This window comes from Falco cherrug, chromosome 8 (assembly GCF_023634085.1).
Source record: "Falco cherrug isolate bFalChe1 chromosome 8, bFalChe1.pri, whole genome shotgun sequence".
NCBI classification, from domain to species: domain Eukaryota; kingdom Metazoa; phylum Chordata; class Aves; order Falconiformes; family Falconidae; genus Falco; species Falco cherrug.
This window is the reverse complement of record NC_073704.1, coordinates 41137813-41164926: the sequence shown is the minus strand read 5'-3', so window position 1 is coordinate 41164926 and position 27114 is coordinate 41137813. Positions and strand designations below refer to the sequence as shown.

General features: G+C 44.8%; 1 protein-coding gene across 4 annotated transcripts in view; it reads right to left on the bottom strand.

The window, feature by feature from the left end:
* LYPD6 (LY6/PLAUR domain containing 6) overlaps positions 1 to 10816 on the bottom strand; it is a 38152-nt gene extending 27336 nt beyond the window's left edge. Inside the window, exon 1 of one of the 4 annotated variants that reach the window (XM_027814654.2) lies at positions 10733 to 10816. The gene's annotated coding sequence lies outside the window, so the exon portion shown is untranslated. Of the gene's footprint in view, positions 1 to 5462; positions 5571 to 7184; positions 7357 to 10490; positions 10693 to 10732 lie in introns of those variants that run through there. The other 3 variants (XM_055718086.1, XM_027814650.2, XM_005433194.3) reach the window with 3 other exon arrangements.
* Positions 10817 to 27114: the final 16298 nt, after the last annotated feature.

The following is a 27114-nucleotide window of genomic DNA, read 5'->3' as shown; positions in this document are numbered from 1 at the left end:
CTTAACTGCCAGCACACGTTTGTGATGTTTTTTAGAGTCACTGGGAACACGTGCAATCCTCACAATGCCGGTTCTGCTGTAAATCGGCAGCCCCAGCTGAGCATGGCCTGCGCTGGGACATCAGGTGAATTTTCATCCCCAACAGCACAGAGAGGGGCAGGGCAGGCACCCACTCCCAGAACACAGAACCCACAACTTCACCCGTAACCCTGCCCCTGCCTATACACCTGTATCCGGATCGCTGTAGGAGCTGGGACATTTTTTCTTTCTTCTTGAAGCGGAAGAGAAGAAATAAAAAATGTGCCATACAGCCTCCTGTTGTTATGACAGGCTTGCACAGCTATTTCAGGTTTTGATTTATGATCAGGGGGGGCTGGTTTCTGAGAAGCTCCAAGCCATGCTGCTGTGCCAGAGACACGATGTCATGTAACTGAATTTCTGATTCCCCACCAGTTTGAGCAGCGATATTAAACGCAGCCAAAATGAGCTTCCTGTGCTCAACTGGAAACAAAAGAACACTTTTACAACACTGCCCTCAGGGTTAATAGAAATATATACATCCAACTCAAGGCACAGTTACCATCTTATCGCACTATCAGCTCCTGCGTGCACAGAACAGAAATTCAGCGTGGGCTCTTGTGTGAGGTGGCTGCATTGAAGTCGGTGCGGACAGATGCAGAGGGAGTTCCCACAGCAGCAGGCGGCAAAGCAGCGGCTCAGCCCTGCCCGCCGCGGGACCTTCCTCCCCAGCCGCTCCTTTCCTAAATGCGGAGCACAGCGCAGGGTGGAACACACAACCTCAAACCCCGGCTGGAGACAGAAGAGTTACTCTTTGGAATTCTGAGAAAACACTTGGATCTTAATTTAACACCACTGCCAACTGGTCCTGACAGCTGTAGACAGTGGGGAGTTTTGACCACAATGAAGTCAGGAGTATGATTATGGGTCAGATTTGGAGAGAATCTGCAAAGCAGATGCTACCACTCACACCAAGGCAAATGGCTGCTTAGCTTGAACAGCACGTTACCTGCACAAACACACTCTGCCATCCCCCAGCTGTCCCCCAGCATCAGCCACGGAGGATGCCACCCATGAAGGACTGGGCTGCGCAGGTTTATCTCACACAGCATGCACTAGTCTCACCACCAGCAGCAAATGACAGCCGAAGATCTGGTGATGGTGATGCTTTCTTTAAGCAATCTCGGTGCTTAATTTTAAGCATCAGAGGACCAAAACATTTCAGATGACACAGAAAGTGTGGTATTGTACACTCAAGTCTTGTGTCTTGCAAGTTCTGTCCATGAGCCATGACTTTTCCAATACTTCATAGAATCATTTAGGTTGGAAAAGACCTTTAAGACCATGAAGTCCAACCATTAACCCAGCACTGCCCAGCCCACCACTAAGCCATGCCTCGCTCCAGTGGCACCGAGCTGCTATTCCAGCCACCCGACAGTGCGAGGCAGATGCTGCGTGCACAGACCGCAAATATGTCCCATGTTCAACAAGTCCAACAAGATGGACCTGAACCCCAGGAGCTGGGCAACCAAGGACCAACAAAATAAAGATCCTTGCACCTCCTGGAGCTACAAGGAGACTTAGTGCCCCACCAGAGACCACAGTTACCACCTCACTCCTGAATAATGAACCAGTTATAGTGGAACTGCTGTGAGACATGGTGCCCTGAGGAATACCAAGTTAACGGACACAGATCTGCAGGTATTTTGGATTTGAAAAGAACAAGCAGATACTGAAGTCCTACTTGAAATTCTGGAGAATAATGCAAAAAATCCAACAAATGAATGGTGCTCAGACAGATCTAAGGCTGCTAACTGGTGGTCCAGCCCTGCCAGATGCTGTTGACAGCTACTGAAAGCATACGCAATCATTTCAAGACAAATCACCTTGAAAATAATCCTCCTTCAAGAAAGCTTATGATATCCAACAAATTTAAACCGTTTTCAGACATCCATGAAAAAAGAGGATTGGAAAAACACAGTTATACAGTATGAATGCTGATCAGAGAGAAAAACAGAGTGAAGACAAAGGCTGGCATCAATGAACACAGCTATCAAGTATTCTAAACTAAACGGGACAAAACTCAACCAAATGGCTTGAAGGTGCACTCTGTTCCTGAAGATGCTGGATGTGAGCTAGCAGGTACGGGATCAGCCTTGGAAAAGTGATTCTCCATTGATAACCCATCAAACTGTTATTGGACCACAAATACCAGAGTGAATTTGGAGAGCCAGTGCACATTGTTTTTCCAACATCTGAAGCCGTCTGACAGCTTATGAAATACAAGGGCCTTTCCTGCCTACTAAGGAAGCTACATTTTACTGAAAGTTGCTATATTTTTAAAAAATTCTACAGATAATGTGTGTGCTAAAGACATCACCAGAACACACCCTGTTGGGAAACGGCAACAGGTCAGCTCCTCTCCGTGACTCACTAGCAGTGAACAGCTCATCAGCAAGATGCTCTGGTGTCCACAGAAGCTCTGTGTAGCTTCCACAGCTCTATGCGATAGGTGCACCCACACATCTGTACGGAGACATTTTTCCATTCACAAAAGCAACACAGAAGTGTTGCTGCAAGACTTTAAAAGTTCTTCCCATAACAGGTCCTGTGAATGGATACCAGGTAGAAGCCTTCTGAACACTTGACGGCCTTGAGTCAAGACTGGAGTCAGAACTACCGCAGCAATAAGCATCTCTAATAAAGCAGTGGTTATAATGTTGTTCCTACTTTTTGGAACCTCAATATAATTTTCATTCACTAGCATCAGACAGAGCCCTCCGTGTTTACTTTGACTGCCAAGCCAGGCAAACACCCTCACAGCGTAAGAATTAAAAGGGAAAAAAAGTGACAGACGTACTGTGGTACACACCTTGCGCGGCAACAGTTTGGTGCATGGTCCAAAGCACCAAGACCTGTACTAATCACCTTGAGCTCATTAATTTATGAAGCTTTGGCCCAACTCTAGCGGCTGGCAGATTATCAAGCTCTTAGTTGATGTGATTCAAACTAATCCACTAAAAGGCATTTAAGAGCCAGCTAGGAAATAAGTATTTTTCTATTATTAGAGGCACTAAAAAGTTTTAATGGCACCAGACTCTCAAGGTGAGGGAAACAATGCTCAGGTCCATATGCAAGAATTTCCCACCTCAAATTGCACCACCAGTCAGTGCACCAGGTCATGCAATGGTCATCCCAGCGTTTCTAAACCCTTTCACTAGAGAAGGCAAAAAAGCAACCTGTTATTACTTCTTTCTCCCTTTTTCATCCTTCTTCTGATCCCATCTTCCGCATGATTTACTAGGGAAAGGAGGATTTTGCTGTCGTATCAGAGTGTGTGTCATTATGCACCTTTCTGCTCCTACTCCCATATGTAGCAATGCTCAGAGCCATCAGTGGTATCTGGACGGGCTGGGCATGAAGGTAAGGGCTGCGACATTATCAAACGCACACTGAGGACATCCTCCGAGTGCCTCAGTTAAGGAAACACTGCAGCTTGCATTAGTAGCTGATTAGGCACAAAAACCCCAACCCAAAACACCACCACCACCCCCAAAACAAGAAAGAAAACAACCGAACCAAACAGAGAAAGAAAGAGAGAAAACTTTCAGGTGCCCTGATAATGGAAAAAGAATTTAATTACAAGCCACAAACCAGCATAAGGCACAGAGATGTAAGGAAGCAGGCTTCCTGAGCCGTGGGGCTCACGGGGTCCCTGGTGCAAGGCACGTTGCTGCCCGGTTTGCTGTCAGACTGGGTCATGTTCAAAGATTTTTATTTCATCAGTTCCAGAAAGCCAGAAGCTTGTTGTCTGGACACCAAACCAAACGAAACCACATGTTATTCCCAGATAAAATATTTCAGTATATAAAAAAATTCTACCTTTCTTAAGCAGGTAAACACTCACTTGTTTAACAGTGCTCTTGGCTGCCTCAGCTGAAGTTTGCTTAATAAATCAGTGCCACAGAAAAAGACCCAGGAGAACAAAACCCAATGAGAAAGTCTTTTTCCCTTTTGCCATTTGAGTATCAGATCTAGAACCAAGGTATACTGAGGGAGAAGCTGCTTAAAACCTCTTTTATCTGGGGAAAGACTAACTATGATATGAATTTTTAAAACCTTTTAAAAGCACACAAAAAGCTCTGTAGTCTATTGTATGTTGAAGCAGCATACAGTTTGGTAGATGCAAGCTAAACTCCTGCTGAAAACAACTTCATAGCAATGAAATTCATACTTAGCAGCTTGCCTGATGCTGATAAAACAACTGCAAAATCTTTTCAATCCTTGAAGACCATCTAAGAAATATATATATATATATTTTTTAAGATAGACAGATGTACACACACACATATATATGCATGCACACACACACAGCAGCAGCAGAGATGGGAGGTAAAACAAGGAGGGCAAGGACACTTAGTCTTTTCTTGTCCTGGGGGGTATCCATGAAGTTTTCACTCCCCCCAAACTACTTGTTATCGCTGATTCCCTTGGATGCTCTGAAGCACCACAGTTCCTACCCACAAAATGAGCTCGTTTGGAAGCTGTATAAACCTACCCAAAGTCACAGCCGTTACCACAGCGACACCGGGTTCAAGTTCAATATTTACAGTTGGCTTTGAAAGACGTATCCCTACCCTATGCTGACCCGCTCCTCCAGCGCCGCTCGACACGGTGACCCAAGACGCCGGCCAGCACCCTCGCCAGCCCCTCTGATCTCACCGGCAAGAAGCCTCGCTGGGGACTGGAAGCTCCTTAAGAGAATAAACACATCTCAAGAGATATTAACCGGTGGTATCTGCAGACTGGCATCTGCTTCCTCGGCAGTTTAGCCCCAAATGTTTGTCTGGAAAGAGCACTCTGAAACCAGTAGGGATTTCTAGGAAATCCAGCCCTATACTGGTTAAGCTTTAGACTCTCACTAAGACAAAAATATGAAAACAAAATATGGGAAAATAATATAAAATCCAGTAACTATTTAAACATACAGAATACCACATTAACAGAATTGGTCATGAAAACCCACTAATGCTCATGTCAAAACTACCTTTATCTGAAAGTTTGCCTTGTTTCAGAAAATTCAAATGGTCTGTTTTATTTCACATCATTTAGACCTACAGAAATGCCATAAACCTTATGCGGCAACACTCAAGCAAATATCATGAGACGAGTATTTATCCAACATATACGAATCAAGTCTAAATAACCGCACGTGCACATCAAAACTATCAAACGCATTATCTCGCCTAAACGCACTTCACCGATCGACTCGAAGTGAGCATCGCTGTAATTTCAGGAAGCCTTTCCAAAACAAACATGAGCATCACATGCATCGTCCCTGACAACACGCATGAGAAACAGAGTTAAACTTATCACAACATCTCAGTGGCCACCCGATCGGATATTTTCTGCTTACTGCATTCACATAAAGCGCATGCACTCACCAGAAATGAGCGCGCCGGCTTGAAAAGGTTCAGGTTTGTTTGGGATACTGAAATTACACTGCTGCCCCTTGGGATTTTGGTTGGTGGAAGCCCACGAGAACATATGACTTTAGCAACAGATGCACAGAGCGTTATCTTAAGATGCTAAAATTTTATCAAGGACTTCCATTATTCTGGAGACAAGAGCTATTGTTTCCAACTCACGTCAGCGCTATTTTGGGAAACTGGTTATACACACAGTCACCCAAATTAGTTTTCATTCGATTGTTTAAAAATAACATCTGAAAAAGTAACCTAACTTAATGTACTTCATTTACTTCAAAAAAAAAAAAAAAGAATTACACATGTTAATATGAAACAGGAAACAAATGAAACTGCACAAGAAAGCTTGGAGCTGGCAAACAGAAATCCAGTGGTTTAAGTGAAAGAATATTTCAGCTTGATTTTCCTTCTCCTTCCTACCAACCTTATTTTCAGGTGGCCAAAACCCTTATGGCATACCTTTACCTCCTCCTCCAAAGCACAACTGTAGACACACGTTATTTACTTAAAAAAAAAAACAAACATCCTGCAGCTGACTAAGCTCCAGAAACCAGCCTGTCAGACCCCCCCTGCACCACCCAGCCAAACCCCCTGATTTCTGTAACAGCAATGTGAATATCAGGGCATGAAAGGACAACAGGCTGCGACCGCCCCGCCTGCGCTCCAGCACGAGTGCTGGAAAACAGCACGGACCAGCATTGCGAAATGATTCCATTTGAAAATCTTGTCATGAATAAAGGAATGAGAACAGCAAAAGGGAACGGGGACTGGAGTTAGCTATTTCCAATTATTAAGGGAGAGGGGGGAATTTAAAATTATTAATAATAATCAAACAGTAACACAGTGCCAGTTCATATAAGTTCCCGTGAAAAGTTTTTTTGTTGGTTTTGGGGTTTTTTTTTTGGGGGGGGGGGGGTGTTTTTTGGTTTGGTTTGGTTTTAGGATTTTTTAAATTGCCCTTGGGCACTTCACAGCCATATCTAATAAGCTCAAAATTAGGCAAGGTTATGAGTGCTCAAGCCTTCAGCTTGCATGACTTCCAGTTTTCCAGAACCATTTTATTCACTGCACTATAAACCAGTTTCTGAATCCCAATGATTTGGTCTGTAAATCTGTTTACATGCTTTTCTTCTTTTACACAACACATCCCTTAGTACAGAAACACCCTTATGGATACAAACCCCAGCAATTTTGTAAGCTGCCTAGTGCTGAAATACTCACAACATTAACGTTTTGCCGGCCAAATACCACCAGTATACAAAGGAATCACCCGACAGCTAGTCAGCCAGCTACCTACAAGTCATAATTCGTCTGTACAACAGCTAATGAGATAAAAGCAGATACATACAAAAGCAGTAGGTTGACTGATACAAAGTAATTGCAGGTAGAATTCGATGACAGTAATTTATGTATTTCTATTAAAGGAAAGGTGGTTGTATAGGAAGCGAATGAAAGGTCATATACACCCCTCCACCCCCCCTCCAAATTTAAAAAGAATGCACAAGGGATTTTATATACTATATGGACATGTAAAAGGAAAAAGGACACAGTAAAACTTTTAGCTATAATTGACTCCATTCCTCCCACCCCTTCCTATCATATTTAGCAGTTTATACATCATATTTAGCTGTTTATGTAAAGCCAGGCAAGGCAGCAAGGCGAGCCCCCGCAACAGCTTACTTGGAAATACATGCCAACGGAGCCACACGCAGGATATTTTATGTCCTCATCCCGAATACATCCCAATATTTAACTTCAAGGTTTCCACAAAGGATTTTCTGAGTATTACAGCAAAGCGAAGTCCTGGCACGAAGGGCCGCTCCTCCCGTGTGCATCTGTAGCATCCCTTCTGAGAGAGACCCAGTCCTACCACCCTGCCTTGGCACTGCTGCGAGCCAAATAAATGGCAATATTGTGGACTGGGACGGGATCGCGCCCTGCGGCGCTGGCGAAGGGTCTGAGCTGAGGAGCACGTAGACGCAAAGCCCTGCAGCGTACAAATGGCAGCAACATTTAGAGAAAACTTTTCCCTTTTTATCACCTGCCAAGTGATAAACTGTTATTTTATTCGGTATACAAATGTCAAAAATATTTAACAACTATATAAGGTCCGTGACCAAGCAGTACCACCTACATACATAAATTTCCACTGTAAAACCCTCTCAATTTCCACAGCAGCTTTATACAAACTATATCAGAGACAATGAAGCACAGCGTACGCACACCAGACCAAATACTGGCGCTTACAGAAAACAACGATTATTGCTGCGAACATATGGCAACTGAGGGATAAGAACTATGCTCCTCTCTGAGTAGGTCACACCGCACAACAAAGAACACAGTAAATTCACCGGGGTAAAATGGGCATCTAAGGTCTCCTACAGCTATTGTAATACTTGGCAACAAGGAAAACTATGAGGAATTAGTCGCTTTTTTGTAAGAGAAAGGCGGCTTTCCAACAAGCAGGTAGTCTTGCCAGTCAAACTAACCATCCTCCCCCAAGAAGTCACAGAATCCAAAATAAGTCAAGAAAAAGATGAAATAAACGTGGGATATGTTTGTACTCATGCCCTTCCTCACCAGTTATATCACAAGGAGGTATTGTCTAACATAAAAATCTATGCAGAGTGCCAAAGAAGTACCAGCATTCCTACCTCACCGCCCACTTCGTGCTATTCTCACTCAGTAAATATCTTGTTACAAAAGGAAGATACCTATCAGCAGTCGGGATATGCCATATTTTACCCAGGAACCACGTCACCCACCGTGGGATTAAAATAACAGTTCGTTTTCAAGGCAAATTAATTTTAACTAAATATGTCTTACTGAGCTTTATCAAACCAAACCATCAGCCGCACCAATACGTGCTTCGACCTCTTCTGCAGCATTCACCATTGCCCAAGCTCAGCTGTGGCATCATTTGACCCCTGTGAGTTCTTCTTCCTATTCCATCGCATCGATTTGAGAGACACTACATGCAATGTGGGGGCCAGGAAATACGAGGAGGGCTATAGCTTACTGTGGCCAGGCTCATACATGGCTAAAAACCGTCTTGAAGGATATACAGCAATCATTTCAGTCCTCCTTAAACCCCTACACTTGCCGATCGATCCAGTTTCTAACAGTAGCGGGAAGCTTGGACAAGCCAAGGGGGTCAGAGTTTGGCTTCCACTGGGAAACCCCGATCCTCCTCATGAGCAAAAACTGAAACAATAATTTATTCTATTTCCAAACTACATTGTAACTTATACTTTACCTTTTACACCAGAGAATTAGGGGAAATCAGACTCAAGATCAGACACACGAACGCCAGATAATTAAACAAGCGGATCGCTGACGCATAAATCAAGTTTTAGATTTACAGTGAACAAGTCTTCTACTGTAATACAACCAGGGTGACTTTTCAAACATTTTTATGTCAGCACCAGCGTAAAAAAGAAATCCAGTGGAAACTCAAAGGGTCGAATTCCCTCCCCGCTGGCATCTCCCAGGGCCGTACAGGAGGCAGCAGGGTCAGACCCCGGGACCAGCCTGATTGAAAGCCAGCCCTTGGTGTCTGCATAACTAGCTGGTTGTGTGTTGGGAATCATTTTATCTGAGCAGTACTAATGAGCTAAATCACTATTATTATTATTATTGCAGCGATCACCCACCCATGAGCGCCTGACCCATGATTTATTTTTACCTTGTTCCACTGCAAAGCGAGTGTGGATCTAGTGAAGAAATCTCATCCTGGCACCTCCTCTCTAGCAGCTCGTGAAGCCTGCAAGCCCACCGCTTAATAAAGCAAAACCACCTACATTTTCATTTCAGCTATCCTTCTTCAAGCGCTGGTTACACAGCGGAGGGCACTGTTACATTTCCATGCCAGAAAACCAAACAGGCAGGTCTGAAACCCCTGGGGCTCCGCAGCCGGGGCTGGAGGGGATGCAGGAGCCTGCCCGACCCCCTGACAGCCCCGTCCAGCAGCAGCCCTGAGCTCTGATGCAGCGAGATAGCCATATCTCTGTGCAAAGCAGGGCTCCCACAGCAATAAAAGCAAAAAAAAAAAGCAACAAAGATAGCTCTAAAGGTATGTTAATGACCACACTGGGGATCTCCACCCAGCTCACACTGAGATCTTTGGTATTTATTAATTTCCACAGAACAAGCTCTCTAAGGCAACATAATTTTTCGATTTTTTTTGGTGGGGGAGAGAGAATCGATATGGTGTGCCAGCTCTGCCCATTGGAAGCTCACAATCCACAACAGCCATCAGCCCTGTACTCTGGCGTGGCCTTAAAATGAACCTCATGTAGACAAAAAAGACAAACCACAGCCCCTCTGCACAGCCTGGACTTGTGCTGCTATAAAAATCAATAAACACACACCTAAGAACATACCGTGTTGAACACAGCGGATACTCCTGCAGGTAGCCCCATGGTTTGGGCAGGTTTTTATAGCTGTCGATATCTACTACCAAGTCAAAGTTTCCAAAATATAAAAGAAATTATGCTGATTTATGAAAGAAAACAATTTGTAAAAAACCTATGTTTTCATAAGTAGGCTCTCCAAAAAAAAAAAATTGTAAGAAGAAAAATCACACCCACGGTCTCCTGTCACATCCAAATAACCCACTGGGGAGCAGGGCAGGACCAACAGCCACCGAACTGCGCCTTGCCCGCTCCATCACCCCACCTTCCCCCAATGAGCACCCAGACGTGCCTTTTCCCCCTGGAAACACCCGCTTTGGAGTTCCAGCATCTCAGAGCTGAGCCCCATGGGCTGAACCCCAGTCCCCCGTCCTGGCCACCGAACACCCACGCAGCCACGGTCCCCCCCAGGTAGCTGACTGCGGTAAGAGGGTGACCTGGGGGGTAAGGGGTTGGGTAGGTGGGGGGATCGCCAGGACTGGCCCCCCACCCCAGTCCTCTCACAAATACGGGGTGCAGTTCTGCTCTTTTAACGGATTGCCTAATCTATACCTTGAATTTAAATAATCCATACCTTGAGTTTCAATAATCCACACCCTTGAGTTTCAATAATCCTTATATTGATTTTTAAATAATCCGACTGATCGTTGAATGAACTGAAGTTTGTTGAGTGACGCCACTCCCCGCGCACCACGGGTGGTACGCTTGCCCAAGCACTCGCCAACCCAAGCGACTCTTAAGACCAAGATCACTTTTTCCCCCTGTAACAGAGAAAAAGACGAGACAGCAGAGATTCTGCGGAACAGAGATGCGTACCTGTGGAGCACGTGCGTGCCAGCCCGTGGCTCAGGGGGTTTCCATTTGGCAGGCGGCAGCCCCGGCCCCCCCCGGGCACTGCCCGCTACAGCCCCCCGGTCCCCATGGCCGGGTGGCGGGCTGCCGGCTCCCCCCTCCCACAGCCAGCAGCAGCCACGCCGCTGGCTCATGGGATGCGTGTGCCCGCTGCAGCTCTCCTCGGCTGGAAAAGGAAGATTAGGATCTTTGCTGGGCACAGCTTGTGCTGAGCTCCAGCTTCTTGCAGTGCTTCATTAAAAAATTAGATGCTGGATTCTTCCAAGTGTAGCTATACATATCAAACAACTATGCTGTTATTCTAGTCTCTTACGCAAGTCGGCTTTGTTTCAGGGGAAAAAAAAAAAAATCTACAGACAATCAAACATAAATTCAAAAGCCTGGGGAATTAGCAGGCAGCCGGGGAGAGGAATCACATCCCGTCGCAGCGTGGCACGGCTGCTGCCCTCCGCAGCGGCGAGCGGACAGAGCGCCTTGCCAGCGCGACTCAGCTATGAAATACAAACACTCCTGCCTGCCGGGTTACCTTGTTCCCAGCAGCTTTTCCGCTCCGAGGGGCTGATCCGCTCTTCACAAGGGTCAATAGTGAGTGATTTCTATCTGCTCCAGCTGGGAGTGTCTTTCCAGCGATGAATCATGCTGGTTTATCCCAGCATAATGTTACAGAACGCTTTACTCAAGCAAAACTCCACATATGAAGCTGCAGGTTTTCATCTCTTGCCAATTTCAAGTGGGTTTTGTTATCGTTAAAGGAACGAAATTACGTATATCTCACTGTATTCAAGTCTGTTTCTCAACAGACTGAACATAAATACCTACACATACTTAGAGAAGCATGACATCACATTTTAGCTCAGTTAAGTGGCTTTTAGATAACAAGCAATGCCCCGTCCCTGAGAATGTAAAGATTAGATAAAATATTGAAGAAGAGCGGTGACTTCCAGCCGTTTGTTTGCACATACTCTAGTGTAAAGTTTAACAACACAATTTAATTCATTTTGGTACATTAATTAGTCATGCAGAAAGTATTCAAAACAGACGAAGCAACAATTCATCAAAAAAGCATTAGTATTAAATCAGCATTGGCTGCCAGTTGAAAGCTGCTAATAAAGGCAGGAATGCTTTCGCTGATGGGAGAAGCTACACAACCTGTCTCCTGCTCCCAGCACACAAATCAGGGGCAGGGGCTCCAGCAGCAGCCCAGCACGGCATCACCGGTCTTTCCTGTCCATGCTGCTCCCATTTCCTCTTGCAATATTTATGGGAATATCATCTACAAAATATATAGCTCACTCAAACAGCTCTCCACCGCGGCCAAAGATAGCTTTGTCCTCTGGGTTTTGAGCAGTGCCATGGTGTATGCTCCTATGTGTAATTTCATTTTTTAAGAGTTTCTCTGTCGATATAACCACTGTTCGCTCACAGGAAAGGCTGCAAAGTCAGCCCCATTTCTTTAATTAATTGCTTATTATTTACTTAGCCTGCACCTTGGAGAGGTTCATGTTGTCCTCTTAGGGTTACTGTAGCACAAATATTCATTTTAGAAGATTCCTTAGAGTTTTGCAGGGCAGGTGATTTGAAAGGCAGATGCCAGCTCTGGGTGTAAGACCTTAGTCAGGGCTGGGCGTGGAGATGCAAAGCTTGGTGCTGAGCAGGCAGTGCTTGGATGGAGAGGACAGGAGCCAGAAAGCCCATGCAAGGAGGATGCTATGGCAGCCCCAGTGGGACACAGGGCACGGCTGCGGCCAAGGAAGGGCGTCTGACTGGGTACCCTCACCCGGTCACAGACTGCATCAGGAGGCGGCTGTGAAACTGGCTGTGGCACAGCAAGCCTTCCACAATCCTCTAGGGACTGAGGTGGTAGCCAGCCTTCCCCGCCACCCCCCCACCCCCCAAAAAAAAGGAAAAAACGGGTGGAGAAAGAAATCTCCTTTTCAGGGGAGCTAATGGGCAAACAAGGTTAGAAGAGTGGAACAGACCCTGAGCGTTGCTAACAGACAGCAGACACCCTGGGACAGAGTTCCTGACTCAGCTCTAAGATCATCCTTCAGACTGAAAAACCCTAGCCTGATACACAGGATTTAGTAATACATAAGTAATTATTTTCATATTTATTCCCACGAATGCTATTAATAGGAATAGAGTCATCTGGCTGGAGCTTTCAGTGCTTGTGAATCATCCCAACGAATCAATCACGGCAATACAGACAAGGAGCTTACTGAAGAGAAGACAAAAGGAACAGCAAGGCTATGGGAAGGCATTGCCAAGATGAAAAGTTTAAAAGGACAGGCAAGAAATCCCACAACAGTGTCAGGATGATGAAGGCTATATGTCCCGTGAAGGTTGCAAAAGCCTTGTGTTTCTGTAAGGGAGATTATGAGGTCAAAATGTCTAATTGAGAATTTATTCCAGCTCACTTCACCAGTATCTGTAGAAGGTACACCTATACATTCACATACAGTCAGGCAGTTACTTAAAACAGCCTGGAAACTTGGTATATAAAACCACTCATAAAATTATGGAAGTTATGAAATAAATTGCAAAGCATTTTAAGAGTCCCGTACAGACTCGAGAATTAAAGAAATAATTGATGAGAACCATAAAAAAAGCTAGGCAATTTATTGTGAAAGACATTTTTATCTTCTCCTAAGGAGGATTGCCGACTACAGCCAAGCATCATATGCATCCCTGTGCTGAGCCTGAGCACTGACATGCAATATTTCAGGCAGGTTCACGAGCAGCAATTAACCGCAATGCTCCAAGTGAGTGCTACAGTGCCTCACGCCAATTTGAACCAGGGAATCCCGGAGCATCGAAGGCCAGCTATTAATAGCTGTTATTAATTCATTAATTTGAAAGATTACAGGAAAGAATTACCAATCGTAGACAAAACCGGCTGGCTACATCAGTTCTGTTGATAGGGAATCCTAGATTTGTCCTTATGGTGAACGAGGGAGTGACGTCTGTTCCCTCGGGAATGGCTGGTGGGTTTGGGGGGCCTTAAGTGCTGTGACTCTGCCTTTGTGTGCTATGCAAAAATAGATTTAAATTTTCACATCTCTTCAGACACTTCCTAATTGTCCAGGCATGCAAACACATTGCTATTTAACAGTATCTGCAGCACAGCCCGTGGTTGCTGTGCCAACATTCAATGCACTTTATTCATCCTTTTGCTTGTGAAGGTTTATGAATGATCGCTTCATAGCCAGGGAACATCAAAGCCATTTCTTTAGCCTCATATAGCCTGTACAAGCAGCAGTGTGCATCTGTGGCTCTTAGCACTGCTAGATGGGATTCCTCAAATTCCCCATAAACACTGGGAAAATAGCTAAACTGGGATTATTATTGTTTCATTCTGTGTCCGTCGTGACCTTGTCTAGTTTAGGCACAAGGCTGAACTTCTTTGCATCTGTGTCTCAGAACAGTAACTCCCCTAGGAAGTGCACCTTATTATTGCTATTTATGGCTCTCCACTACCAGCATCATCTATAACACGTCTGTCTCAAATTTGGCTATACCCTTTTTTAAAAGCTTTCTACCACCTTCATAAGTTCACTGCAGCTTTGCCAAGAGCACCCAGCATTGGGCGTTTCTGGAAGAACAGCTCGGTGAGCGCAGTAGCAGGTAGCCCCCAGAAGGCACACTGCCTATTTTCTACAACCTCCTGGAATTAGCCCAAGAGTTTGGTAGACAAAGCCCGAGTAAATCATTAAACTTGGGGCTTGGTGGAATTAGGGCCGGACACCCACGATCGGGCTGTACAGAAGCCAGGGCATGACAGAGATGGTCGCACACTTCACACCACTGAGCAGCCCTCCCAGCCTTCTCCTGGCTCTGTGCCACCTGGGGCAAAAAGACCACAAAGAGACGGGGAAACACGACGGTACTTCCAGGTGTCTGAACTCTGAGCATGCTCTAGTGATCCTTTTGCTCGTTGCTGGGGACTGGATCTCCACATTTTCAGAGATATAGGAGAAGGTATTGACACAAAGAGAGTGTCCAAATTATACCCCTCCAGCTACCTTCTGCTTTCTACAAACCTCAGGGAACCCCAGAATGCACCACCCAAAACCCAGCAGCCTCAGGAAGAAAAAGTTCAAAATCAGCGACAAGGATATTAAACTCCACATCGAAAGGAACACAATTGAAAGTATTGAGGTTTGAAACATCAAGTTCAGTTGCCACCAAAATTCCACCAAATTGTCTTGTTTGGTAGAAGATGGAAGGACAACAGCTTGGACACATATTGAAAGCTATCAGTGGTTTATAGCCATATTACCAATGTAAGGCTGAGGCTCCTGCGTGCCCAAACAGTCCTTGATTTCATAGGGAATTAGTGACACAATTAAAAACGTTTAATAATGTTCAACAGATACTCAGAGCCAGCAGACTGAATGACCAGTCCAAATGGGTGCCTTTCTATGGTATCATCAAGACTGAATTTTCCAGTCCTACAAGAGGAATTAAGGTAGGTGTCTGTGGTGTTACTGGTCTCTAGCATTTGGAAATTACTTTCCCAGTAGTAAAACTGGGAACACACTATTGAATCACAGCATTTTATGACGAACAGGACATACTGGGCATTCTTGTAGCCTTCATTTGACTTCCTGGTTTAAATATCACTTGGAAAGAGTGAAAGATCTGATCAATTATTTGTTCTAATTCCACCCAGTCTAGCACCCCAACCACCAAAGCAATCTCAAAAAGAAAAGGATTTCTTACCAGGTCAACATCCCTTCATTTTCAATGGTAACTCTCAAATACAATTCTTTTTGGACACCTCTTTGAGAGAGCATGGCTTGATAGATCAAAGACATACTACTTATGTAATAAAAACCCCAAACCCTTTAATATCTCAAAGAAACAAGAACATGTTATATGAAAGAAAGAATCAAAAAGTGGGCAGGTAAAGAAAAGTTGGAGGGGAAAAAATAGGAGTGCTTCAAGGTCAAGGTGGTAACATAATATGGAGAAATAAGGGTGAGGGGAAGGGGACCAGAAAATTTAACGACAATCATGGTTAGGTGACAGGGGAAATCCTTATGTCCTCAAGGATCCACTATCTTCTGCCTGACAAGAAATTAGATTAATTAGCTAGTGCATGGTTCTGTGCCACAGCAGAAGCACGGACATGCCCCAAACCTTCTTCTAAGGTTTTAGGTCACGGACAACATAGAATCGTTTAGGTTGGACAAGAGCTGTAAGATCATCAGGTCCAACCATCCCTAAGTGCCACATCTACAGGAGCTGGGTTAAAAAAATAAAGACACAAAAAAGAGGCCAAGTCAAGTTAGGAACACAGGACAGAAGTTCTACCACCAAAATACCCCACCCGCAGCTACATAATTCTGTATTTCCTAACAGGAGGTATTGAAGGTGGGTGGCATGTTTGAACAACACGCTCCACCGTTTATAAACTGTGGTTTCAGAGTGCCTATTGTACCCATCAAGAACAATATTTCAGCAAACAACTTACAGTGCGTTTTTCTTTCACTGCCAGGCTTTGGCAGGAGACACCTCTGCACCAGGAAGGGGATTCCAGAGGTGGGTATCAACCATAGAACTATAGTTGGGAGCCTTTCTGCCAGATGAAGGATGCTTCACAGAAAGTGTGCTTTTGTGGCAGCCATAAAAAGCACAGAATCATGAAATAAAGGATTAAAAAAAAAAAGTTAGTGGAATTAAAAGGGGGTTGATTTATTTTATTTTTTTTCTTCCACACACTGGTTGGTGGGTGTTTTTTTGTTGGGTTTTTTTTTTCTTTTTTTTTTTTTTTCCAAAGAGCAGGGAGAAAAGTTACAGGCATGAAAGAGACCCTGATTGCCTATTATTAACTGCTAGTAGCACCATTAGTTTATTTACTAGAGTGAAAACTAATAAGGAGACTAATGAGAGGTTTGGTTTGAGGCACTATGGCGTTTCATTACAGTCTGGGGGGAAATTGGAAATGAACCTGATAGCCCTGTACTCCATTAACTCCTCCTCTTGGATCTGTGTGAAAATGCAAACACACATGCCTACATTCAGCTGTACTTGCCAGAAGAGCTCCTAATGATTTTTTGAAAACTTTAACCCCTCCCAGTAAAAGATTTCTTGCTATTTTTCCTCTTTATGCCTGGCATTATAGTATTGCAACACTAAAATTCATTTACCACCAACATAATAATAGTTTATATATGCCTGTCGTGTCTTTGATCAGGGACTGTCAAAGCACGGCACAAAATGGAATTAATTGAAGCCTCCCAACACTCCTGGGGTCGGTGGTGGGATATAGCAGTGCCCTTTTGCCTCCCCACTGTGGCACAAGCAAACATTAATTCCTCCAGTAACCTGCTCGGTAAAGATAAACACTATCTCCAGCACCAGAGATAGGAGGAGATAGAAAGCAAAGCGCAGTATCTGCTGGGACCAGGCGAGGAAATCAAATTCATCACCTTTGCTCAATCAGTATCTTAGAAAGTCCTGCACAAGTGAATACAGAAATAGCACCGCACAAAGAAATGTAAAGGTTTTGAGAACTTTCCAGGGACACGTCAGAGCATCAGGAAGCAAACAGGTAAGATTTCCTATAGTTCAGGTTGACGCAAACAATAAAACTGGTTTAACCCATTAGATAATAATAAGGCCACTTTTTTTGCAAGGAGCTGCGCATTCACAGAAGACTGACACGTCACCCACCCCTGTCCCCATGGGCAGTGTTCCTGCACATGCATCATCTGACAGTGCTACCAGATCTTCTGACTGCTTGATGTTTTCGTTTCTGGTGGGGTTCAGTAAATAACCCTCCCCTCCAACTCTTTTTGGGGAATTAATACCTACTGAAATCATTAAAACAGCAGCCTCTATCCCCCAAGCCCACGCATTTCCATTCCTTCCCTGAACTAAAAAAAAAAAAAAAAAAGAAAAAAAAAAAAAGAGTGTATGGGCTGGGGGAACTCATTGCAGATCCCATCACATAGATTATGTGATAAATAACCTGGCATTTGCACAAAACTACCAAATTGTATCTTTTTGTTTGGGTGGATTTTCACCATTCCTTCTAGAGAAGCAAGCAAACCCACTGCTATCAGGTACAACCTCTCTGGTTAAGTTACATGAGGAGCACCCCTTCACTTGCAAATGCATTAAAACATTGAGATGCAAAACATTGCGCTTTCTGGAGATGATCCTTTTGGTTCCATAAAGGGAGGGAAAAAATACCCATCTGAAGAAGATTCCAAATAATTTCCAATATTCATTACTGCCCATTTATAAAAAGCTGGGTCCTCGATTAAGCACAAGGGAAATAACCTGTATTTAAGTCCTTGGCTCTCCAGTGTAACTAGGTAGAGAGCACAATCAAGACAAAATTTAATTAAAATTAAAAAAATAAATAAATATGGATTTAAGAGAACATACCAAAGGGGGCTAACCTGACAAGTTTTGTATTCTCCCCCCTTGGAAAAAGTCTTGAAACAGGTGCAAAGGTAAGCAGCAGAAGGCACAACAGAGTGGCGCAAACATGACACGGACGAAATCGTAAAACCCACATCAAATACAATCCCATCTCCTTCCAGTGGAACTGGTGTCAGACTGCATAAATGACCCGGGCCAAGAGAGCAGTTCCACAGCTGCGAAATCACACATCAGCTGAACTCCAGCCTCCTGCTTCCACCATGTCCGTGTCACTGACATAGATCATTATTTCACTGATCCCCAGTCAGAGAGCTGATGAAGGAGTATGTGTGTGCATGCTTGCTTCAACCTTTCCTTCAGCCTCCAAAATAGACTAAGGTGGAATTTTTCCCCTAAAGGATGTTGCAAGACTCTGGGAACGGGAGAAATCTCCTGAAACCTTGCTCCTTCATCACACGCACGACCTCTTAGTTCAGAGACAGTTCCAGCCTTCATTAGGACCATTTGATCTGCGCAGCGCCCCAAAGCAAAGAGCCCTTGTTCAGATTGAAGCTAGACACCTAACTTTTATTAATCACCTGATCCAGTGTCCACTGAAGCTGAACTAACACAAGTCTCCCACCAACCTCACTCTTGATTAGGCTGTAAAAGAAAAAAGAAGAAACAATAAACTACAAACCTCTCTATTGATCGGGGGTTTTTTCCCCTCAGCTAAATTTAATCAATGGATTAATAGTTTTTTAATCATCAAGAATGTCTTGGGTTTTGTTTCTCGCTTTTATGTCAAATTTACAGGATATCTAATGTGAGCATCCCAACCGTAATGCCTGTTGCCCTTGTTGTACAGATGGAGCTGCTTTTCAGCTAGATGTCTTCTTTGGGCTTATACGTTACGGAGATAAAATATGAAATGCTGAAATGACAAGCAGATTAAAAAAACACAACAACAAACAAACCTAAAAAACTTCAGCAGTAATTGTCTAAGCTACCATACTGGCAATGTGGCAGAACTATGATGTTGCCATGTTTAATACACCGGGGAGGGGGGGAAGCTTTGAGTTTAATAACATAAGAAAATAAACAAGACAAGGGGGAAAAGCCATTGGGAAATACTTTGCATGTCTTTATAGTCAAGATGTTAATGGTCAAAAATAACATCTGTGTTCTTTCTACATTCTTAAAAAAAAATAAAAAAATCACTTGCTGATTATTGTAGCTTGCTTTGAAAGCCCACAGCAGATTTATTATTTCCTTTGGAAAAATTGTACTTTGTTCTTCCTACAATATCATTCCCATCAACTGTAGCATGCCAAAAGAAGCTGCTTTGGGAATAAGCCAAGAAGACTGAGACAGTGTGGTATACTCTAAGCACAGACTATTTGTGGGCTATGAGAGAAAATCCTTTTGTAATTTTTGAAGTCTGCATTTGGTGCAAGTTAATGAGAAGGTTTGAGAGACTGAAAAGTCTCATTATGATATGTCACTCCAAGATTGCATCTTTGTTTTCTTAATTTTCTTTTTCTTAAGCTGCTCCCAAGCTGGCTAAAAAGAATCTTTATAAGAGAGGATGAGATACACTTTGAGGATTTGAATGCAAAGATGGCCAGTCCAGATTTGATCCAGTTATTTTGCTCTTGCAGTGAGCTGGAGTGAATGAACCTACGAGTCACTGGGAGACTGTTGATGGAGCTATACAACCCCAGCTAGATTTTCCTCCCACTCTGCCAGCATCTTTCTGGGGTGAGAAGAGAGTTTCTAGTTATTTACAATACCACAAACATGGATACAAATTTAGTCCTCTCTTCAGTTTGGAGTTTCTCTTTTTTTTTTTTTCCCCGCCCCTAGGATCCCGATTAAATTCAATAAAATAATAAAGTAAATAATTGGGGAAAATATATTTATTATATTTAATGTATATAAATAAATCTAATAAAAAATATTTTAAAAATATCTAATCATTTACAGCAACAGCTGTGACAGTGTGGGCTCCCTGCAAGGCTGTGCCCTGCAGCGCCAGCCACCTCCTCCCTAATGGAGGGCCAAGGTGAGCTGACATAGTGTGAAAAATTGCTTCATCACTAGTAACAGATTATTCCTTCTCATTAATCTTCCCGTGTGACTAAGTAAAAGCCTTTGAAGAAGAGAAGCCATGTCCTAAGCAGGCACAGAAAGACCTGTCACATGAAAATCAAGAAGGTGGTCAAAAAGAAGAGCGGGGCAGGGTGGGAAGAACTGCTCCAGTCACTGAGGCATTAACACCTTTGTGTTAAACGTCTCTTTATGAACACGCATGGCTTCAGGTACTAATGGAATGGTTTGTCTGGTGGCTTCGTGGGAGTGCTGGCCCCACTTGTGCAACCCCTGCCCTCTCAGTGGCGCTACAGCAGCCTGCACCAGACCCCTAGTTTGTTTGTTTCACCTCTAGCATGGCAATTCCTTTGGTGTGATGATTTTGTGACCATACCCAGCCCCTACAGTAGTCCTAGATTTTGGCATGACACGATGTTTTCATAAAACATTTTTTCTCTTGAACAGTGTCCTGGGAAAAAAAAATACCCAATAAGCAGAACTTTGGGACTAGAGAGAACCTCCTTCACCAACCAACCTCATCCTCAGCCATTGTGAAGAGTTTGGTCATAAAGTCTGTTTCACAAAGGGATTGACTTTCACGTGCAGCTCCTCCAACTGGATGGCTATTCCACGGTCTCACCGATCTGATCCCCACCAGAAACACTCCCCTCCACCCAGGGTATTCAGGGCTGCATCACACTCTACTGCATGAGGTTAGATTGCTCCCAGCAGCGAGAGTGGTCAGTAACAGGCTTTTCAACTCAGGCCTGCTCCTTTTGGTACAGCTTATGTGCAGAGGAAGTCTTCAAGAAGAATCCCCTTGAGGTTATTTCTTGCACCTCTTCTAAAGGACTAAGGCAGCTCGTCCTCACCTACGCATGGCTCCAGTAGGTACCATTTGTTCTTGGGCCAACTCCTCCTTTCAACAGCGTGGCTCAGTCCTGCTTCCCTGAGTGCTCCCAACTCGTAGCACTTGCTCTGCACCCTTCCCTTCCCCCCAGTCCCCAAACTACTTACAGAGCAGGAGAACATGTCCCCGGAGAGGAGCCCCCTTTCTGGAGGTGATGTAGTCAAGGCTGGGGAGGAGCCGAGTTACCTGCAATGAACCTCACCAGCACGGTTATACCCCAGACCCCTTGTTCATCCCTTTTTCTTCACTCGGCACCCAACAAGCCCTACGTGCACCTTACTTTTCAAGGACTTCAACACCAGGCAGACCTGCTGAGAGCCGTGGTGGTTCTCTGTGAGTTTCTTTCACTTCTGGAGCTAACGTTAAACTGAGCTGCGTGGGGAAATTCGGATATTAATTTACGTGTAGAAGCAAAAACGGTAGAGTTCAACCTACTCCTTGTTGAAAGACTAAGTCTGAAAGTTTTTCTCAATAGTTGCTGCAGAACTCAGTTCCTAATTTGTAGGATTACAAATGGATTTGTATTTGTGGATTTGAATTTGGACACTTGGATTTAGGGATTATCACACGGAATGAAGGACCCGGCATCAGCTACTTCAACATGCTCACATGTTCTGGCTCTTGGCACACACGTGAGTCCATGGAGGAGGGCCAGAAGCAGTCCGGGGTGGTTTATTTTTCCCTTTCAACAGGAAAAAACCAATACACACGATCGATATGTTAACTTCTAAATATAGGATAAGAAAAACTAAAATCATCCAAAAATGCTACCAGATGCCACCCGTCAGTCATTACATAACTTTGCTCTTTTTTTTGTACTAAATTAATAACAGCAGTTTCTAGGGAATCTTGAAATTAGGCTGTGGGATTAGAGCTGTAGCTAGGAATGTTCTTATCTAGTGGGTGAGCAGGCAATATTCTGAAGGATTTATAATGAACCTGAAAAATAAACACAGCTTCTCCTATCTGTTTACTTCCCAGTAACCAGTTTATGCTAACAGCCATGGAGCCAAGCAGCCTGCTTCTCCACAGAAATCAGAGGAGCTGTAAAATTGCATCAGTGTAAAAATAAATGCCCTCACCTGGGAGAGACAGAGATCCACAGCCAGCAGAAAAGAACGTGAGATGAGACCTACCACAAATGGCATAATAACAGTAGCTGAGCAACATGCAAATGCTCCCCAAACTGCAAAACTCGGGACACGCACCTGAAATCTAGCCTTTTCCCCACCGCTGTCCAAAATGTTTGCGATCAGGCTACTAAAATGCTGCTTTCTAAATGTTTGATTCATTGGAATACAGGGTTATGTTTTAAAATATTAAACGTCCCTCTGTGTTTCCTCCTGAAGTATAGAAAAATTCAGAATTTTTTTCCCCTTCAAATCTTAGTTATGAATATCAAATATTGACTATGATATATTGCTTCAGTGGAAGAGAATCCAGTGGCAGTTAAATCCTTTTTGCACTTTTTTTCTAGGTGGGGTTTTGTTTTGGTTTTTTTGCATATTCTTCAGGTTCATTAGCTGTCACTTGAATAATTCTGTTTTTAAAATAGCCTAATGACAACTGATCACCTCCAGCCTATTTTCACCACAGAAATTTTCATCACGGAGATTACCCAGTTTCACGCAACAACGTAACCGCTCCAGAGTCACCTCCTCAAGGACAATGGATGCTCTGACAACAGCAGCAACTGTGGCTTGGCACCGGGGAAGCCACGGATGGTAATGGGGAAAGGATCTCTGAACAGTGACGGGAATGCCTCATTCATGACCACAGCCCTCCCCAGCTCTTGTGCCATGGCCCAGCCCAAACATGTGAATTGAATTCAGCTGGGCTACTCGCATGCTTAAATTTACATGTGCTTAAAATAGTTTTCGATTGGGATCCGGTCCAGCTGGCAACTTGGCGCAGACTCATTAGAGGACTATCTGGACCTGCAGCTAGAGAGGAAGAAAGGCTCTCATTGTGGTCTGGTAGCTTGTGCCAGAAACGGAGGACTGGCTTAGGCACCCTGGCAGGTCAGAAGGTGCTGAGGAACTGCAGCTGTAACAGGGCTGGTGAGCATTGCGCCCCAGGCAGCGACAAAAAAAGCAACATGCACAGTTAACCTCCTGATGCGAAAGCATTAACTTCAAATAAAGCCCTCCATTGCTAACAAAAGACAAGAACCAAGCTGAAGATAAAACACTAGAAATGCTGCAAAGCCACGTCGGAGAATCACCGCACAAGGGTGGCGGTGGCACACGCGGGAGGTGGCTGAGCAGGACAGCTGTACCAGGTCTGCGGGAACCGCCACAGCAGCACCTCGAGCAAAAGCAAAGGTAATGAGGCAAGAAAAACGACACCAGCATTTTGAAAGGCAAGAGGGTTAACTCTTCTGGTTCTCCCAAAGGTGAGGCACTGCAGAACCCGGTGTGCTCTCACAGCTTGGCCCTGTTGGCCTGCTCATAACACGTGTGCCCCCCCACCCCCCCAGATGCCCTCATCTCTCTTTAGCCAAGCCAGGTATCATTGCTAAACCAACCATGGTGCCTTCTTGAAGGAAACCTGCTGAAGTGGAGTTGTTCTCCAGAGAGGCACACATTGCTGCAAAGCAAAGGAATTCACAAAAGAGAAGCAGGGCGCAGCCTGAACAGGGCTCTCTGGTGCTTTCCCTGTAGCCTTCACCCTCACACACAAACACTCTTCCTCCTACTTGCCCCATCTTCTGCTGCTTTCTCACCTCTGCCCACCCCTGTTCTGCTCCCCAGAGCCCCCTGCCCCAAAAACACTCACACCCTCCCAAGTCATTGCTTTAGGACTGGGCAGGACAGGAATAGGAGAGGAAAAGAGAGAGGCTTAACCAGCAGAGAAAGAAAAGCGTCAAAAAGAGAGCAACAGGAACGAACAGAGCCCTGAACCTTGTGACTTACAGAGGAAGGTCTCATGGGTGGGAGCTCTTCAACCTACGGACCATTTCTGACCGAATGAAAGGGCAAGCTCATTAAATGTCACCAAGGGACAATCCCTTCAGCCTGCTGACGCTAGAAGCAAACACTTCCAACACAGCAAAACCTACTCAAGGTAGACAGGAACAAAAACCTAATGGCAAGGGCAGCGAAACATAGGAAGAGCTTTCCTTGCCCAGCAGTAGAGGTCTCCCAGTCCAGGTTAGACAAGGACCACTAAGGAGTACAGGGAGCCTTCATACCTATCTCACCAAGACTTCTTGAGGTCCCCAACGTCAGCTGCACCTACCAGCAAGCCGACTGTTCCCTACCACACGGCCACCAGAACACCATTGGAACATCCTCTGCAAAGAGCACATCTCTGCACCCCCTGAGGAACACCCACTCCACCTCTCGCTGCTCAGCCAGCACGAAACTTTCAGATGATCAGCTGTCCCAGCCCCTTTCCAGGGGCACCCAACACTCCAAGTAGCGCTTGAGAGTTCCAAGTTGGTTTTTTTCCAATTCTTTAACACTTTATCTTGTTAATCTGAAAAGATAGAAAGGGGTAACTGTCTTTAAATAGCAGAAACTGGGGAGCAGAGGGGGATATGAAACAGAACTCCTTCAAGTCAAGAGCACATTTTGCTAATGCCACATGATTAATAGCAGGGACGATATATTAATGGACAAATTTATTAACATACACTTTCAAGATTTCACAATTAATCCCGTTCTCCTGGATTACAAGTTAATGGACATTTTCCCAGAGTTCAACAAGAGCAAAGTATAAATCCCATGAGAGGGATAGGCTGTCCTATAGTGAGACACCACCGTTAACATCACGTTGGCCTCACACTTACAGGCCAGCTGCACGTGTTTGTATTCGCAAATCAAAAGTCTTTATATCCGTCTGCTGGTGTCTAACCTGGTTTATAGCTGAAGATTTTGATGAGTGGTGAAAAAATGAAGTTCCACAAATCTGATGATAAAGATTATTGCAAATGAACTGTCAAAGAGTTTTTTTCTTCCCTTTGTATTCCAAACTAGGCTACGATCATACCACAGCTCTGTAAAACTGCACAAACCTGGCCTTAGCAAGACACGAACATGGGCTGCCGTGGCAGGGTCTCGTGTGGGGGAAGCTGCTCAGGCCCTTCCCTCCCTCCAGCTGACCTTCCTTTCTCCAGATGTTTGAGCCTCAAACCTGCATATGGAAGGGAAATTGTTGTCCCCAGGCAAGATTAGTTAATCTCATCCCACCAGTAGATTCTTTTCCCTCCCTCGCCCCTTGTTTTGGATTGTCGTCTCTGTGCAAAAGCTCTTGTTCCCACCGCTGACGGTGCGGGGCTGACCCCCAGCCCCTATGATGCACACCGGCGGCCAGCCCAGCCCTCACAGAGAAGCTGACACAAGAGCAAGCAGAGGTAAGAAGCCCCTGAGAAAGGGGCTTGGGGCAAAGAATGAGACCTCTCTTGGTGCTTAGCATCCTGGGGAGAGGCTGCCCAGGCAAACGCCTCCTGCTCGGGGCACATATGTCCCCTCTGCTTTCCTGATGGACCCAGACACCCACTCCCCTGTCCCTGCGAAAGCCACCTTACACACGCACAGCTGCACCTCCACCGGCATGGCTGGCTTCTCCACAGACAATTCACTCGGCCTCTTCTCCTGGACAGCAAGTGAAAGGACAAGAGAAAACGGCCCCAACTGCGCCAAGGCAGATTTAAATTGGATGTTAGGAAAAATTTCTTCACTGAAAGAGTGGGTAAGCACTGGCACAGGCTGCCCAGGGAGGCGGTGGAGTCACCAACCCTAGACATGTTTAAAACCCACGTAGATGCGGCGCTTAGGGCCACGGTTTAGTGGTGGGCTTGGCAGCGCTGGGTTAATGGTTGGACTTGACGATCTCAAAGGTCTTTTCCGACCTAAATGATTCTATGAACAAACACCCTTGCATGGGGGTGATTTAGGATTATGCATTTCCAGCATCTGAAGGACATCTTCAGTCATCCCCAACCACATCCCTCTTGCTGGTACCCTTTGATCCCTTCCTGTTACCCTCACGTCATTCTCCTCAGCACCTCAGACCCCTGCAGAGATGCTTTTGGTCAGATATAGACATTCCCCAGTTCTGACCTGTCCTGCAGGCAGGTTCAAATCATCCTTGACTGTTTTGAACTACCCAAAGACTGGCCAGTCTGTGCAAGTACAAAATAGCCGAGGTGGTCTGATGGCTCAGAATAGCGTCCTCTCCAATGGGTGGTATGTATAGATTTTTTTTATTTTTTTTTTTTGCAAGTAGTGTAGTGAAAAAGAGAGACTTCACCGTGTTTTCTCAGCTACAGCAAGACAGACATCAATGCTTCACCCTATGGTTAAACCAGAGCATTCATTAAAGATACCAGATCCTTTCGGGGGGGGGAAGGGGATTTTGCCCCTCTATCCCAGATCACCAGATATTTCCCCTTCCACGACCAACTCATGCAAAAGCTGCAGGTTCCAGTGGTGCTGGCGCTGATTTGGGGAGCCTTGTGACAGCCCTGTGCTCTTCAGCAGTGTTTTGACATGGTTTCTGTGGACACTAACTCTGTACTTTGGTTCCTCTTAAGCACAGATTTTTCTCTTTGGTTACTCTTTTCCAAAAGTTCGTTTGCTGCTACAAAGTCACTGGATCTGGTTTATTCAAAATCTTCAGGGTATGATTCTGCCCACAGCGGTTCACTATGCTCTCCATTCAATACTCTCCCAAAAACCCAAGCCTGTATTTCTCTTGCTTGCTCTTTTTCTGCAGAGCATTTTTTTACCACTGCTAATGTTTAGCTCACACATACCATATGTACTCACATAAGTTCAGTGCCTTTGCTCTTCTACATCTCTGTAAATAGGCTTTCTGATGTTTCTGAATGCACCTGCACCCTTTTACCTTCCCAAGTCAACAAATTTCTCTCACATGGGCTACATTGTTGGCTGACAGGTCTACCCGGGCTGATGCCCAAAGCCCTTCTTCACAGCTTTTACATGGCAAATACCGCAACTCACAA